The following is a 17,445-nucleotide window of genomic DNA, read 5'->3' on the forward strand; positions in this document are numbered from 1 at the left end:
AGACCAAAACTGAGTAGTCATTTGGAAATCGAAATGTATACAAGAGAATACAAAAAGATACATATATTTGCATAATCAAAAGGAATATGTGGAGATTAATTATTTACAGATTAATCAGGGGATTAAAAAAATAAATGTTTTTTCAAAATAATAATGTACTTAAGAATAATAGAAAAAAGTTAAAAAGGCAGACGGATTGTAGATGGTTTTGCTAAGTTTTAATTGTCTTAGGGAAAATAATAATAATAGGGACATGGGATTATGTTGTAGAGATTTTCATGGGACACAAAGATCAAAGGTAATAATGGAAAAAATTACAAAGAAGTAATGTAGTATGTACAGTGGCCACATTTTGAGAAAATCTCTCAGCAGACAAGTTATAACAGACTGAGGATAACTGACAGCCTCAAACCTGTTGGTGAGTTAGGGGACGTCTAATCTAAATATTGTGCCATCTAGCTATGCCTTATGTTTTTTTTTTTTATGTTAGCCAAAAACTATAGCCTAAGACAGTGTCTTATTGGTGAAACATTATAAATTATGAATCCAGAAAAATGAAGTTATAATATGCCACTAATTTTCTTACAAAGAAGTGATGAACTTAAAGATACATAGAGACATACATTTTCAAACATGGCTAATGAGATTTTTTTGGTAGTATTATATAGCTATGTATCAAGGAATTTGCTTTTTGTTTTTTGAAATTGCTTATGAGGCATAGTGGAAGGAAAAGCTTAATTGAAAAAATTATGACTTGAACAATTAAAAAAAATGAAGTCCCTAAAATGAAAAAAGAAAGATTACATATTAATTGTGTTACAATAAAACACAGTTTCAATGCTGTATTATAATGTATTGTGTCACAGCTGCAAGACATCCAGTTAATGAATAAATGCCTTGTGATTCAGTGTCAAAGTATTTTAAGCACTCAGATATAGAAAGATAGAAGGAAATGTTTTTATTTCAAAGAAATCAATTATTTTGTAATTGTTGTATGTACCAAAATTTAACTGATTCTTCATCCCTAAGTGTAATGTTCTTCTCTAAAGCATAATGTTCTATGGGAGCAGGTTTCTTGGGGAGCTTCTGGAGCAGCCTTAGTTTCAGTTCAGTTCAATAATCACCTCAAATTCATCCAGGAGTTAAAATCCAAATCCTTTATCATTTCCTTTTAATTATTGTCTCTTTTCTTGGGGCCCAGCTAGCTTTAATAGAGGCCTATCTCTCTCCTTGGTTCCAAGAGCTCCCTCTGAATGTCTCTGAATTCAAAGGTTTGTCCTTCAGCCTCCAGCCAGCACAAAGGTGGAAAATGGAATGAATCTGACTTCACCTCTGAGAGTGGGCTTGTGGGCTTCTGTGGCTGGCCCTGAAAGCTTCTTGCTTATATGTTGTGCACTGAGTATATTTCAATCATTACATCATTAGGAAACCATTATTTGTTGTAGGATTAAATCAATACTAAATTAGATTTAATCATTGTCTCCTCAATTCTACTTAGTACCTTGTTTCAAGTTCTGGTCCATAACATCTCCTTGTAGGATCAGATCAATCATACTGAATCATGCTAAATTAGATAATTATTGTCACTATCAATTTCACTGTCTTAGTACCTTGTAAGAATCATAATACCCAAGGATGCAATTGTAAGGTATGAATTCCAACTAAGAAATATAGCAGGTAAATTATAGACTAAGAACTGATTCAGGAGGTCCTAAGAACTTGTACTGATTCTAGAATGTTTTTGATCCATCCTCTCCTTAAACCATACTCCTCTCTTTTTTTTTTCTTTTTGAAAGTAGCTTTTCATTTTCAAAATACATGCAAAGATAGTACATTCACTCTTGCAAAATCTTGTTTTCCAAATTTTTCTTCCTCCCTTCCCCTCTAGCCCCCTCTCCTAAACAGCAAGAAATCCAATAAAAGTTAAATGTGTACAGTTCTTCTAAATACATTTCCACATTTATCATGCTGCAAGAGAAAATCAGAACAAGGGAAAACATGAGAAAATAATAAACAAGCAAGCAAACAACAACAGAAAAACTGAAAATAGTATGCTGTGATTGACTGTCAGTCCTCATAGTACAGTTTCTCATTTCCCACCTTTTTTTTTAACCTTTTGTAAGCATACTGTTTATGCTTTATTGTTATTCTGAATATGGTTTCCCCTCACAGATTCATTCATTTATTTATTTAGATTTTTTTTTTTTGGAGTAAGTGAAAGAGGAAATTCTTTGCCTGAATTACTACCTAGCCTTAATCACTGAATGGGTATGGCTTCAGTTAGACTGAGAACTGTTGAAGATATTACTTTAATAAGACAAAGGTCTCTCATTTCATCCAGGGCCATCTCCAGTTGTCTTGATCTATATCTTGCCACTGGATTCAGATGACTCTGGAGGGGAAAGTGAGGAAGGTGACCTTGCACAGCCCTCCTTCAATTAAATCCAATTCACTTGCATGGAATCCTTATGTCATGTCTTCTTTGAGAATGAAGTACAAACAACAATAATTCTAAATATATGTTACTAATAATTTTTGCTCAGTGTTTAAGATGGATTAGCATTTTCTTTGTAAAAAAAGAAAAGCTGGTATTATTACAGTAATTACAAAAATATCTTCCTGCTTGTTCCCTTAAAGACCCTTTTCATTACAAATCAATTGATGCTTGGCTTATAACAATGTATGAAATAAACCCTCTTATCCATTTATATTCTATAATATAATAAAGTGTATTTTTTCCATGCCAATATATGTTTATATGAAAAAGAAATCATGTCTTTTATGATTAGTTTGATTTATTTTTAGTTTGATAATAGGATTAGGCTTCCTTCTTTTGGAACAGTTAGCCCTAAACTAAGCAAGATAAACAAAAATAGTCTGTTAAATCTAGATTACCTATATATTTAGTGAATCAATACATAGAGAAGACTTTATCATTTAGTAGCTGATAATTTGGAATAAAATAATCATAAGATTATAAGGCTAATTGCCCCTTTCTAGCAGAAAGAGGGCTGCTGGAGACTAAATTCCCCTTTCTGGAAGTTGGAGTAAAGATAGAGGTCAAATTAATTTTTTCCTGTCTTAGTGGGTAAGGCCCCCTTCCTCCCTTTTTTCTTTAGCTAGAATATATGTTTAGTAATGAACTCTGCTAAAGATAAGAAGATTGCTAACCACTGATCAAAAGATCCTATTTTCCAGTATACTTTCTATTACCTGTAGGAAAGGATATCTGGCACAGGGTTAACAAAATCTGGTAGAAGGAAAGTAATATGGTGATTTGCCCTATTCATTACCTTCTCAGTTGATAGTTGCACACGTTGGGGGGCATGAGAGCTTAGAATTTTATAAGTGAGTTTCTTGGGACTGCCTTACGTTGAGAATTAACACTGGTTTCCCTGGATCTGAGATATTTGTCCATTGTGGATTCAAGATTTAGAGCCATAAGTTATCCAATAAATTATTCTATATAATCTCCATATTCCAAATCATAAATCCTATATTATTTTTCAGATGGGGAAATTAAATTCAAGGAATTCTTCTTGATAGAGAAAAGAGAAGCAACACAAGAGCAGAGTAATTTTGTCTTCTATACTTTGTTCATTATTGTATTTTAATTTATTTTAGTAACAGACCTTTCTTTCATGCTTTTCTTCCCCTCAACATATCTTAAGCCCCACCATCCCTATTATTTTATTGTTCTTAACATTCATTGACAGCCTCAACATATTTTGGGGAATAATAGATTGGTTTTTAAAAAATATTCTCACAGGATCATGACACTTGTTTATATTCATCCCCTGTTACCTATCCTAGCTTTCTTATTCTGAGCATGTCTTTTCAAAATCTAAGTTGAGCCATGAGTTCTCTGCGGGCCCACATTGAATGGCTCCCCCTTTTCTAACTCCTTGGGATACTGTGTATTTATGTCATTAAAATTTTACACTTTAAAACATACTTTTCTTTGACTTATTCTGTAGAATTTTAGGCCATAAGATTCTATTTGGATCTCTGGATTCTGAAATTCTATAGCCTTTACGTATCTTAACTATACCTAGATTTTTCTTTCCTATTCATAGCCATATGCATGTAAGAAATAGAATAAAAGTTTCATAAAGGAAATATATGATTGAAAAAAGTATGAATGGTTTATGGTCTTCATTGGTGGAAAAAGAAAAGTGATCCATGGAAGCAGCAAAGTATCTTTCATAAATTTTAAGATTATATAATCACATCTATTTGCTCCCAAAGTCAGCATCATTTAAAAAATTTTCAATAGTATTTTATTTTTCCAAATATATATATATATATATATACATGTATTTATATATATAAATAAAATAGTATTGAAATTTATATATATATGTATATATATATATATGGTTTTCAACATTCATTTTTATAAGACTTTTGTGTTCTGATTTTTTTCTTCCTTTCTCCCTTACCTCTCTCCTCCCCAAATATGCAATCTGGTTAAATATGTGCAATTCTTTTAAACACATTTCCATATTTGTCATGTTGCCCAAAAAGTAAAAAAGACCAAAGGGCAAAAAAAAAAAAAAAAACATGATAAAGAAAAAACAAACAATAAAAAAGTGAAAATATTATGCCTCAATCTACATTCAGTGTCCAAAATTCTTTTTCTGGATGTGGATGGCATTTTCCATCCTAAGTCTATTGGAATTGGTCATTTTTATTCTACAACCATCTCCTCCTTTTTGATAAAAATAATACCAATAAATAGTTCCTTTACATTTACATTATATATAACTTTCCTTCTAGAACTCAGTGGCTCTGAAAAATTGTTCTGCTCTCTCTCCTTTTTTTTTTTTTTTTTCCCTTTCTTGCCTTTATACTGGCTGTTCCCTATGGCTGGAATGCATTATCTCCCTCTCTTCAGAACAACACCTTCTGCAGAATGCCTTTCCTAATCTCTATAACTGTTGACACAATTGCTAGTACTTCCCTTCTAAACTACCTAGTATTTATTTTGAATTTATGTAATATATACTGTGTAATATATATTCCAACAAAGTCTTAATGCTGTTTTGAATTTTAACAGACTTTTGAGACATTCTCTGTTTATCTGGGTATTTTCTTAAATTTACATGTTATAACTCCAGCAGGATATGAGCTTATTGAGAGCAGAGATTTTTGTTTATATTTTGTCCTCAGGCTCTGGGATAGTGCCTGGCACTATGAAAATATACCTTGCCTCTTTGACTCTTTAGATTACATATTATGAGTTAATATAAGGTCAGTGCTTTAGTCTCAAGTCTTTATTCTCACCTGAACAAGAAACTTTATCATTCTTTCTTGATTATCAATCCTTATAACATTCTTTGTATTAAATTATTTTTCCTACCTCACCTAAGACTTTTTTCCATAAGGAAAGTGAATAGAAGTTTACAAAGAAACTCTAATGTCCTAAAAATAGAAGAGGATGATAAGTAGACTTAGAACTGAAATATCTTAATACATAACAAAAGTCACTATCTTTATTCTTGACTAAACTTAATGATTTAGAGAAATAATTCCTCAGTATGTCCTGATATTTTAAGTGATTTTTATTCTGTTTGATGAATCTAAACTATTTTCAGTCAATGAATATTTTCTATGTGTTAGACAATGTGCCAAGAAAGGTAAAAGTTGGTTCTTCCCCTTAAGGATATGATCATCTAATGGAAGAGATAATATGCAAACAACTATGTACAGATGAATTACACACAATACACATATACATATGTGACAAATTGAAAATAATGATTAGTGAGAAGGAACAATAATTAAGAGACATTAGGAAATACTTTGTACTGAATGTAGGATTTTTGTTGGAACTTAAAGAAAGTGAAGAGGCAGAGTTGAGGTGATGGATTATTCCAGCTATCAGGGTCAGCCAAAGTTGGAGATGAAGTGTCTACTTCAAGGAATAACAAGGATGCTAATGTCAATAGATTGATGATTACACATGGCAGAGGGGTATAAAGTATAAACAAATGGAAGGATGGGGAGAGGGCTATGAAAATCTTTGAACACCAAATAATGAATATTATATTTGATGTTGAAGGTGAAAGGAAATCACTGGAGTTTACTGAATGGCGGGGGGAGGGAGAAGAGCCAGATGGAGACTTAGCATTGTCTTCAAAGATATGCTTGTCAAAAGGATATTTAACTTTGCAAGAATTGAGAGAAGTGGAAACATTTTGTCCAGTTTGTTATATGATCACCTATTCCTATTCACCCAAGTAGTAGGTTTTGAAGAAATCACATAAATGGGGGTCATTTTGGTTAGTTGCCAGTTTGTTGAATTCCATTAACAGATGAGTGACATTTTCCTCCAAGTACAAAGTTCATTACACTTTATTCTCAGTCACTGCAGTCTGGTTTCTTGACGGCCTAAAGGAAAATTATGCCATCTTATTGTTTCTGAAGTTGTATCACATTTTTAACATGATCCCTTTTCTCATAAGATTGATGAAGAAAATATATAGTAAAGATCTTTAATGACATACAATCTTGGTTGATGTAAAACAGGTAAATTTAGGAGGTCTAGAGCCCCAGATTGATATAGTTGATAATAGCCTCTGAGTCTTGGGGAGAGTTATACTCCACTTAAGGAGAAAAAGTCATCTTGGTTGAATTGGAGGGTCTTAGTGAGAAAGATGCTACTAAAGCATCTGGGTAGGTTAAAATCTAAGGTTGCTGCTTGAAAGGAAGAATGGAAGACAGTTAATGGAGACAAAGGTGAGAAAGTGACTAAGAAAAGATCTAGCAAGAACTTTACTTGAATTTTGTAAATATGTTATATGAAAGGGAACTTTTTTTTGAAGATTACTACAGATTTTGGATGGAAGTCAGATACTTGTAAAAGCAGGATGGATTTCTACCCTTTTACATTTTCCTTCTCCAAATAGAGATTCTTATAATTAGAAAATTTTAGTTGATAGAATATTGTCTGAAAGGTCAGTGACTAAAATGCAGAGTACAGAATTTTTTCTTACACAACTCAGATTAGGTATTCAATAAATGCTTTTTGATTAATTGATTGGTTATCCTCTATCTTTCAAAGAAGGAAGTTATCAATACAAAATTCTTTTATCTTGTTAACTTGAATGTCTTCTTTGATACTTTAGATAGGTAATGATCACCTAGTTTAATGTCATTTTAATGTACCTTGATTGATTCTTTGTACCTGATAGCAACTATTTATCAACTATTTATCTAGGCAGGATGGGAAAAATATTGACTGCAGAATAAAAAGAAATGAGTTCAAAACTGTTATCTTTTACTTACTATATGCACAGTCTTGGAGAGATTATTTAACCATCCTCAACCCTGGTTTTCTCATCTCTAAAATGAAGGTGATAGATCATAAAGTTTTTTAAATTCTATTCCATTCTAGATATGTAATATTAAATTCTTATGAACTTCCTTTTCCCTTCTGACACACATAGCAAGTAGAATAGCAATCTTCTGGGCATTGATGTACTCATAACTTTTCAGTATAGGGAAATACCTCCCCCCAGAGGTTGAAAACAGGGTTAAAGAGCCACCTTTGTTCTATTTTGCTTAGTGTCTAAATAGACCTTGGAAGCTGGCTCAAAAAGAAAGGCTCAGAGACATATATACATCTATTTTACATTATTTTTCTTGCCCAATGTCTTTGTTATTTTGGAGACAATAGACTAGGCAGTGAAGCATCCAAATAGTAATATAGTGTTAGATAGGTTTCTTTTTCTTTTTGAAAGAAATACACACATTATTTGCTTTTTTTTTTTTTTTTTTTTAGCATTTATTGATTTTTTTTTTTTTGAATTACAAATTCTCTCTTTCCTTCCTGCACATTCTTCACCCACTGAGAAGACAGGAAATCTGATACTGTGTATAATTTTCTCTTGGTTCTGTTTCATTCATTTTATATCAGTTCAATAGAAGTCTTCCCATTTTTTTCTTGAATCATTCTGGATATCATTTGATTGTTATCATAATAATAACAATTCTATGCCAGAACTTGTTTAACCATTCCCTTCAAGTTCCATTTCTTTGCTACTACAAAAAAAGACATATCTAAATAAACAAAAATCCCCAACATCTACGTGTATTTTTGGCCTATAGGTACTCTTCATTTTTCTTTGATATCTTGAGAATACAACCCAATAGAAATATTGCTGGATCAAAGGGTATAGATAGTTTTATAGATCTTTGGCTATTTCCATATTATTCTCCAGGATGGTTGACTACCAACTCTACCAACAATGCAATAATGTTATAATTATTCTGCATCCACTCCAACATGTCATTTTCTTTCTCTATCATATTAACCAATGTAATAGACATGAGGTAGCAACCTTAGAATTATTTTAATATGCATTTCATTATAAACTAGAACATTTAAAAATGTAATAATTTTTTTTTCTAAAAACTGCCTCTTCATATGTTTTGAATATTTATCACATGGGTAATACTCCATATTTTTTGTAAATTCAATTCAATATATTTGAAAAATGAACCTTTATCAAAGAAACTTGATGTTAAAAAAATCTCATTTTTCTATTTTTCTACTCATCTTAACTTTTGTTTTTGCTAGTGCAAAACTTAAAAAATTTAATACAATTAAAATTATCCATTTTACTTCTTATGATCTTCTACTTTTCTTGTTTGGCTATAAATTCTCCCCTTATCCAGAGATTTGACAAATCCCCTGATTTAATTATGAAATCCCTCTTTATGTTTGCCATGTATCTTAAATTAATTTCCCTTTGGGGACATTCTTATCCCCCCATATCCCAGTCCATCATCCCTATGACAATACAGTGAAATCTTAGGTCTACTATTTTTTTGTTATTTTCACAGCACAATCCCTTTTTTGGTTGATCATTTTCAGTCATGTCTAATTCTTCATGATCCTATTTAGAGTTTTCTTGGCAAAGACACTAGAGTATATTTGCCATTTGCCTAGGACCACGAAGCTTCTAAGTAATCAGGCCAGAGTTGGAATCACAAAGATGAGTTTCCCTGACTCAGACCTTGTATTCTATCCACTGTGCCACTTAACCCTTGCACAATCCATATTGACATTAAAATTGATGGAGTATGTGTGTCCTTTGAGGACATCATAAAGCCACGTGACACTATTCCCTTCTATTCTACCTCCTAGAACTCTTAAGCTGAAGGGATCTGATGCTTATTATGTTTAAATTATTTGCTAAAGTCATAAACTGTATTTTGAGTATTTATAATTTTGTGGTTCTAAACTGTGAAAGAAAGAATACAAAATTAGCCAACCCCTTTTATTACTTATTAGTTGGGTGATTGAATATTTGAAAAAAAAAAACTTAGAAAAGCTGTTTTCACTTTCAGTGCTCAATTCTTAAATTATTCTTCAAATTATTCTAATGCATTCACTGAAATCTGTGATCTCTTAGTTACTACATCAGTAACTACATGATACTTAAAAATAATAATCATAAAAATAACAATTAGGGGCAGCTTGGTGGAACAGTGGATAGAGCATCAGCTCTGAAGTCCGGAGGACCTGAGTTCAAACCTAACCTCAGACACTGAACACTTCCTAGCTGTGTGACCCTGGGCAAGTCACTTAACCCCAAATTAATTAAATAAATAAATAATTAGCATTAATATAGGGTTTCTAAACCCTTTGCAAATATTTCATTTTATCCATATATTTATTTCCTTTTGAAGCTCGTTTTATTCCCATTTTACAGATGAGGAAAATGAGGCATAAACAGAATTTTAATATATTATTTTACATATCATTTCTATTGCTATCAACATTTCTCTGACACCATTTCTTTGATGGGGTGAACAAGAATCCAGCAAAAGATCATGTCTTTGGTAGCTAAGGAACCATAAGGAGGGACATTGAAAGGAGGAGGCCTTTCTTGAATTTAAGTAGACATTAAGTGGTGTCTTTGTTGAAATGGGCCCCTCCATAGGGAAGGGCATTGTCAGGATTATCTTGTCTTTAGTGGACTTTTGTTGTCCTTAAAGTGGACCTTTGTTGAGTGGGCCCTTGTTGAATTTCTTGCATTGTAATCCTGGAGGTTTCAATCTGGAATTCCTTTATATATTCCATATATATTTATATATTATATATTCCATTATAGAATTGTCCAATATTAATGTAGGGATTTTGATATATTTTTGGATTAAGTAATGTGTTAATTTGAGCTTTAACACTTTCTTAATTGATGGCTGCTTTTAGGCCTACATTGTTTTTGTAAAATTTTCATTACCCTCTAAATAAGTTTGTTTACATATCAAAAGAGATGTCCCCCTTTTGATTATCATTTAAATTTAAGTTAGGTTTAGTAGTACTTGAGTTAAATTTAAAGTTGAACTTAAATTCGTTTTTTGGACAACCAGCTATCATTAAGTTTGATTAGGTTTTTCACCTCTATTGTAAAATCATCTCACTATTTTGCCACATAGACTAGTTCGTTCTGTCAACTGTTCTACAATAGCTCACTTAATTTCGAGAAGTCGGGGCTTTAATTCTTTTTGTCCGATTTGACTAGCTAAATCATTATGCAAAAGGTATAAGGTGTAATGTTTGCTTTTTATTGCTTGCAGGTTTTTTAAAGGATCTTTCAAAGTTCCCTTACCGTACTTTCGTTATTGTGCCTATGAAATATCTGTTCTATTGCCTATACTAGGATTAATTAATGTTTTGAAGATTAAGTAAAATAGTTTGATTGTTTGTACTTTAGGACTAGGTCTCACTCAAAATGGTCAGGATTAGCTGAAATCTTTTAGGAGTAGGCTAAATGCTCTAGTTAAGCTACATTTTGATATCCCAAGTGCACCTTCCAGTACACTTACCATGTTACAACTTATCTCCTCTTTTTGACGTATTCTTATTAGGTATAGGTAAGTTACTTTGTTGAGGAGAGTGAGGAGAGGTGTGTGCGCACCCTATTGCCATTTTCAATTAAGCTCTCTATTCTTAATTTACTGCTAAATCCTCCTTCATATCTTTATTTCAATAGACATGCCATTGTGTTGTAGAGTAGAAAATGTAGCCCATTACTTCCCCCTCCATATGCTACACCTTAACCTAACGTTTTTATGGTTTCATGATTTTGTTCACTTTTGAACCCTGTTGGGGTGAGCTGATGATGGCGGTATATAGACTGTCAAGCGAGAAGGGGTGAGGTATATCGGGTTTATCAATTATAGAACAGGCTCCTCTAGGAAGGAGGGACTAGGGCACCGCCAAGTCCTTTGAGTTTTAATCAGTGGCTCATAGTTGTCTGGCGAGTAATTTCGTTGTTTAATTACCTCAGTTTATGGCTAAGCATAGTGGGGTTTCTAATCCCAGTTTGGACCTTAGCTTTAGTGTCTTCAGCAGGGGGTAAAGTCACGTTAGTTGTGTATTTTAATAACAATTAGGGCATATTACAGCGCAGTTGATTTTTAACCTTATTGAAGTGTTATTTTGCTTAAACACACTTTACGCTATTCTTCTGTTAATTTGGGTTAATCGTATGACCGAGGTGGCTGGCACGAGATTTACCAACCCTTTTTATTATAATTTTGTCAAACTTTAGTTTATTGCTCAATGTTAGTCAATGCTGTATCCCTTGGGAGTTTGGTTAAACAAGGTATCATGGGCTACTTTTAATAGTGTGCCTGATACCGGCTCCCTAATGTGTAAGGTTAAGTTTTAAGGCTATACTCACCGGATTGTGGAGACTTGCATGTGTAGGTCTAATACAAATTAACAGTAAGGCCAGGACCTCTACTGTCTTATGGTGTCTTTCCCCTTGTTAATGATGAAACAGTCTCTATCTTTCCCCTTATTAATTGCTAGCTCTCTTTTGGAAATTAGCCCACCAATCAATGTCATAATAATAAAATATTTGCCTGTTAATTTGGAGATGGTCTAAGCCTATAAATTCTTTTTGAGATATTTCATATCACAGGTGAAAAACCTCAATATATTTTGGAGTTCATCCCTTGAACCTAATCAGCTTCTCTATCTGCTTCTTTACAGAAGTCTTTGATAATGAGGTACCTCTTTTGCTTGCCAAAGTCACCCTCTATGTGCATCCTTTGATTGGGACTGACTGGGTGAAGCTTTCTCAAGAAATCTATGAGACTAGGCCTGAATCACATGATCCCTATTCCCAGAATCTGCAGAGATAGAAGATCAGGTCTTGGGCCCAGGTTGCAGGAAGTCACATGATTTCTAGGCCTAGAGGTCTCTAAAGGCCCAGACCCTAGAACAGTGACAGGAAACAACAGTGGGTGATGTGAACAGATTACATTGGTGACCATTGGTCAATGATAGTTACTTCCTTTTAATATATCCAATGAAAAGACTTGGGTCTTTTGCTATTTAACCAGCTTTACTGCTTCCGGATTGTTGGGTTGAGCACCTGTTGGGAGCTGAGATGCTTCCCAGGTGTGCTTGAGTTTCTCCCTGCAGGGACTAAATAAATGCTTTATCTTTGTACTTGAAGATGTCTCTAATTAATATGGGGAAGGGGATCTAGCATCCATCCCACACATCTTGATACCATTGTCTTCCAGCTTTTCTATCATATCACCCCAATATCATCATCACATTTCCTGTTACCTTTGATTTCTCCGTACTTACTGCCTTTTCTCTGATTCCCAGAAATTCATCCATGCTTTTCTGTTTTCCACCATATCTGTCATTTCTTATTGGATGTGTCACTTCCTTTTAGCTACACTGCTTGAGAATCTCTGTAATCAGTAGATAACTTCTCAGTCTACTTGGTTGGATCTTGATCCACTTACTACAGATATGCTCCAAGACTTTGTCTTTAGTCTTCTTCTTCTTTATCCTCTCTTCCATGATCACAACATGAATTAACATTAGGTTTAATAATAACTGAATGCAGATTAGTCTGAGATCTATATGGGGGTAGGAGGAGGAATGTATGGCTTGTGGGCCCACAAAATAATTTCCTAAAGCAACCACACGTGATGATGAGCTGAAAGCTAGGTACAATTATCTCCCACTACTTGAGTTCCCTAAGATAATTTTGTATGGCCCATAAATGATGTTATAAATACCCAAATGGCCCTTGGCAGAAAAAATCTTTCCACTCCTGATTTAGGGAAATCCCTCTCTCTTCATTTCCTATATCTCATTACTAACTGATGGACACTTTAAACTGAATGTCCTTTACTACATCTACCCTAAAATGTGCAAAATGGAATTCATTACCATTCACCCAAACTTCCCTTTTTCTGAACTTCCTTATTACACTTGAGGGCATCTTCATTTTTCTAGTGACTAAGAACAGCAATCTCCTTGGAGTGCTCATCACTTCTCTCTTACTTAGCACACATATCCAATTTGTTAACAAATCTTTTAATTTCTTTCTCTGCAACATCTTTTGAAGTTTTACACATTTTTTTTTCCATTCATGCAGTCACTACTATCTTTCAGGCCCTCATAACTCATTTCAAAAGAAACCTCTTGTTTTCCACTAACTATGTAATACTTTTTAAGATTCTAATCAGTGATAGAGATGATTATATAAAGTTCCCCAACTGGAAAGTTTGTGTGATGTAACAGGATAAGAAGATAGTATATTGGCACTTGATGTACATTCAAATGAAAGAAGACTAGCCCTATTTGTTTCACTTTACAAAATTTTCATTTGTTTCAGCTAAAAGATGAAAGAAGTAATTGTTTTTCAAAACCTTCAATGTTGAGTTTGAATTTGTCTAACTGATTTCATACCACAAACTCCACCCAATATGTTTGATCTGCCTGGCAACTCAGGCATAGTGGAGCCACAAAATTCTCATAGTGTCTTCTTCTACAAAATGACACTTTTTAAGTATGTTTGCAAGTGAAAATACATTTCAGGCTAAAAAAATACAAGTTAATGAAAGTAAATTTTTCTTTATAGGCAAACCATTAAATCATTTTAAGTCATAGTCAATATTCTAACATGGCAAAGGCTTTCAGATTATTATAATAATTGCTCTTATATAAGTGTAAGGTACAATTAAATTTCAATTGGCTCTTGTAGTTTCCCAGTTTGATGAGGGTGGTGGGTCAATAAAAAATAAAACAAATAAGCAATGGTTGTAGGTGATGTTAAATGTCTTGTTAAGAAATAAAATGTTTCAGTATTTGTTGTGTGCTTTCTAGAGCGCCCACGTTAAGATGCCAAACTATGCTTTCTAGAGCCCTCACACTGGGATACCAAAATATATCATCTGGACTAGCTCTCTGGAGGATCTCGATACCAGCCCTAGTCCTTGGTCTGAGTGGAGGAGTGATGAGATGATACTTACGTAGATGGTCAAAACATGTAGTGCGTTTATTCCCAATTCTCTCAGCCTTATATATCCTAATACACTTATATAACCAAAGCAACACTGCACATGCATGCACTAACTATATACTGTGCATGTGGAACCACATAAGTAACTTGCTATTGTATGTAGATGATACTTTTCCACTCAGTATCACTCTGCTTTAATTACAACATAGGTTGTCACTGCCCCTTGATTTCTCAGGAAGGCCAAGGGCCGTTAGGGAAGATGGGGAGCCAAATCAGGCATTATTAGCAGTTTCCTCTGAGCTGAAGGGTCTTATACCTCACGCAGAGTCCCCCACTATCTGTGGCCGTCTACAACTATTCCTTTAATGTCTTAATTTATGATTCATATCCTGAAATAACATAATACTTTTTTTCCATCTTGACACAGAATCACAAATTATTAAATGGTTCCCCAGTGTCTGACTATAATTTTGAGAAAAAGCTTCTAAAAAATTACCAATTCCAAGGGAATTTTACAGACGTTAAATGTTTGCTTTGATTATTTCTGATTTACTTACTTGTATTGAGAGGTAATACATTGAAAGAGATTGCAATTTTCTTCTCACAATTTGGCATGTTATCTTACACACACACACACACACACACACACACACACACACACACACACACACACAAACATACACCATACTGGAAGTGAAGATTTTCATATTTTACTACTACCGAAAGCTAAATTCTAATAGAAAAGCAAAAAAAAATTGACTCTAGCTATATATCATCTTATGTCAGATAGGTAAATATGGCAGATCATTAGGAAACTTGTATAAACTAATGGGATCTGATATGCCATACTCAAAGTTCAACTTGATCCTTATGTTAAATGAATAAACACCTATATAAAGTCTTAAGCAGGAAATGCCATTACCTCAAACAAAGCTTTTAATAACAGCCTAAACCAAAATTTTACAGGTTCTAAGATTTATCTAGGGATAAAACTACCTTTTTTTTTTTTTTTTTTTTTTTAATATAACTCATTTCACCTAGGCATTTGGAAAATACTATGATTGAATTATTTTTAAAATATATAAATGACTAGTTCAACAACTCATTCTTCAACCTTCTAAGGAATATTTTGTTTATTAAGAGGTTTATTATTTCAAAGGAATCTCTAATTTATGAAATTTCAGGCAATATGAGAGACAGATAGGTTTCTCTGGAATTACTCTAAGGTAGATGGAACTTGCTGGAAATTTGCCAAAAGTGGTAGTTTGAATGAATGTGGATTATGGAGATGTGGAAAGTTTTAGAAGGAGCATGCACTTTGCTACTCTGTCTTTGCTTTCTTCAAAGATAGTCTGTTCAGCAGTGATTAGAAAAATCTAATTCATGCTCCCTCCCTATGACCATTCCCTACCCTTTAAATTTTTTTTCTTAGAGTAGAGCTTACCTACATACAAGCTATAGTGCCCTTAATGTAAGGGGCCTCAAAATTCATATTTATATATAAGTATTAAAAGTTATTTAGTTTCAACAAAACTTGTAGCTTAACTCAACATAATATTAATAATAAAAATGAATTTGAATCTTGCCATATCTACTTGCTTCTTTTCTTCTGCTTACACATGTCAACTTATCCCCCATCCACAAAAACAGAAACAGAAAAAAAATTTATTTAATTTAAATATCCCCATCCACTGTGTTTCTATATCTAGCCAGCATTTCTCAACTGAACATGCTGAGAAAACTATCTTATCTAGGTGTTGCTACTTCTCTCATTTAAAAAAATTTTTTTTGTGGTTTCACTGTCATTCTCTTGGATGAAATAATTGATTGTTTCTATGATTTGTGGTTTGACACACTCATTTTTAGGATTAGATTATATAATTTCCAATTAGCTTTTGGTCAATTTTTCCATGGTCCTTTATTACATGTAATTTTTATTACATCATAATCAGAAAAGGAGGCATTTGCTGTTTCTGCCTTTCTGCATTTCATTGTGGGGTTTTTATGACCAATTACATGACTGATTTTTGTGTAGGTGCCATGTCCTTCTCTATACCTTTTTAATCCCCATTCAGTTTTCTCTAGAGGGTTATCATATCTAAGTTTTCTAAGATTCTATTCCCTTCATTAGCTTCTTTCTTATTTATTTTGTGTTTTATCTAATTTTGAGAGGGAAAGATTAGTATAGTTTTGTTGTCTATTTTTTTCCTGTAATTGACTTAACTTCTCTAAATATTTAGATGCTCTACCACTTAGGGTATACATGTTTAGTATTGATATTCTTCTCCTCCCTTCTTCTTCAAGGTCCATGTGGTGTCTTGAAAATGTTAGATTTAAGCACAGAAGAACTGAGCAAATTCATGTTTTCTGGGCAAGCTTCAATTTTTGTTTTCATTACATGTTATTTTGGTACTTGTCTAAAATTAGATTATTTTGATTGTGTTAAGAATGACTATGTCTTTAACATGAATAAAATTTGGATTTTTATCAAATGCTTTTTATCTGGCTAAACAGAAAGCATTACTGATTCTGGTACTCACAACTTATGTAACCTGGCATAAATTGTTCAACCTCTCTGGATTTCAGTGTCTTTATCTATAAAAATAAGAGAATTGGTCTAGATGCCCTCAAAAATCCATATTAGCCATTAATTCTCCTGTATAGCAAAACCTGAGACTTGTTCCCCATACCCATACCATTCTTAATGAAAAAACTACTCCCATTCTAAAGTGAGCACTGCTAATTTCCAATCAGTAATACAGGAGCGGCGCATCATCATTTTATATACAGTGACTATATCATATGCACACTTATGAAAGCTGTGTCACATCAAACTGATCAAAATAAAGTTATTTCCTATTTTTGTCCTAAATAGAAATTAACCTTAAAGATCTGAGTTGAGTCTGTGAGCTTGCATTTTAAGATCCTTTCAGATTTTAAAATCTTCCTAATTATGAACTTTTACATGGGTGATTAGAAATATACTTCACTTGTTATGAAAATCAATGATTTGCTTGTTTTCAATAAACTCTTATAAGACTATGTATGAAAAAAAGGCCCTTCAAAGTTTATTTTATAAAAATGTTATCCCTTTGAAAAATGTCATGATTCAAACAAGACAATTTCTTCTTAACATTTATTTAACTGTGTTATC

The 17,445-nt window shown here is 33.0% G+C and overlaps 1 pseudogene; it reads right to left on the minus strand.

Moving 5' to 3' along the window:
- Positions 1-10,806: 10,806 nt before the first annotated feature.
- On the minus strand, positions 10,807-11,665 carry LOC141565300 (18S ribosomal RNA; annotated as a pseudogene).
- Between the last annotated feature and the right edge of the window lie 5,780 nt (positions 11,666-17,445).

Source organism: Sminthopsis crassicaudata, chromosome 3 (genome assembly GCF_048593235.1).
Source record: "Sminthopsis crassicaudata isolate SCR6 chromosome 3, ASM4859323v1, whole genome shotgun sequence".
Taxonomy (NCBI): domain Eukaryota; kingdom Metazoa; phylum Chordata; class Mammalia; order Dasyuromorphia; family Dasyuridae; genus Sminthopsis; species Sminthopsis crassicaudata.